Genomic DNA, 1,291 nt, shown 5'->3' on the forward strand with positions numbered 1-1,291 from the left:
ACACACCAGCATCGGTTGTCAAACGATGTTGCGGGGACAAACACAGACACACAAATATACACACACAGATACATATATATAAATACATATACATATATATACACGACGGGATTCTTTCAGTTTCCGTCTACCAAATCCACTCACTACGCTTTGGTCGGCCCGAAGCTATAGTGGAAGATACTTGCCCAAGGTGCCTCGCAGTGGGACTGAACTTGGAACCATGTGGTTGGTAAGCAAGCTACTAACCACACAGCCATTCCTGATGACTGAAAACGTAGAGAATTGACAGAAGTGTTGCTACGATTTTATATCTAAATTGACAAAGAAAAGTTGTTTTAAAATTCACCTCTTTACTTCACGTTGCTCCGGTTAACTCAGCTGTAGAAATGAGTTGCGACGTCACTGGTGCCAAGCTATATCGACCTTTCCCTTGTCCCTGGAATAACGTCAGTACCAGATATCGGAAGGTCAGATGCTGCCACCTCACACCACCGACAGATCCATATTCCCGCCATCGTTCAATGATTAGTTGCGCTATTCACTGGTTCACTATAAATAAAATACAGTGACGTGTGTAAATAGAAACTTGAAGCATGTATTGGAACCCGTGAGTCAATTCGCAGCGTTCCCAATCCGACTGGAGGATAGATGCACTTCGGATTGATTATCTCCTCTTCAGCAACAGAAACCGGAAACGACAGGCGCTGCGAGTTTGTATCGACGTACATTACGGCTGAGTGCTTTCATCCCGATTTACATTTCTGCACTACAATTTCTTGGAGCAAATGCAGCACAATATTTACATATATAAAAAAAAAGTACACTTATGGGCTCGTCCGGGATTCGAACCCGGGACCTCTCGCACCCAAAGCGAGAATCATACCCCTAGACCAACGAGCCATACGCCAAACAGCCAACTTAAATTGGTGTATTTATTATTAAAAGGTAAATATTAACTTCCTTTTATCTATTCATTAACTATTTCTGTAATTTCAGTCACAGCTGACGTCTGAACAAGGAGTGTTTTATACGACATATTTAAGTTGTGTATCAGAGTTCACAATTATATATTTTCTCGAGATTTTCCCGGCTGTTCGAAGTTGGCTGGTTGGTGTAGGGGAATGATTTTCGCTTAGGATGCGAGTGGTCCGGTGTTCAAATCCTTGACGAGCCCACTGTTCTATTTTACTTTTTTTAAAATCTATTTTGATGACTTACTATACTTCATTATTCCTATAATTTCATCATCATCATCATAGGTAGGGGAGCTAGAACTACAGCTTAGCAATGA

At 41.4% G+C, this 1,291-nt stretch overlaps 1 non-coding gene across 1 annotated transcript; it reads right to left on the reverse strand.

Moving 5' to 3' along the window:
- Positions 1-828: 828 nt before the first annotated feature.
- On the reverse strand, positions 829-900 carry Trnap-ugg. Its single transcript has one exon. It is a non-coding gene; the product is annotated as a tRNA-Pro (tRNA).
- Between the last annotated feature and the right edge of the window lie 391 nt (positions 901-1,291).

Source organism: Octopus sinensis, linkage group LG1 (assembly GCF_006345805.1).
Source record: "Octopus sinensis linkage group LG1, ASM634580v1, whole genome shotgun sequence".
Classification (NCBI taxonomy): domain Eukaryota; kingdom Metazoa; phylum Mollusca; class Cephalopoda; order Octopoda; family Octopodidae; genus Octopus; species Octopus sinensis.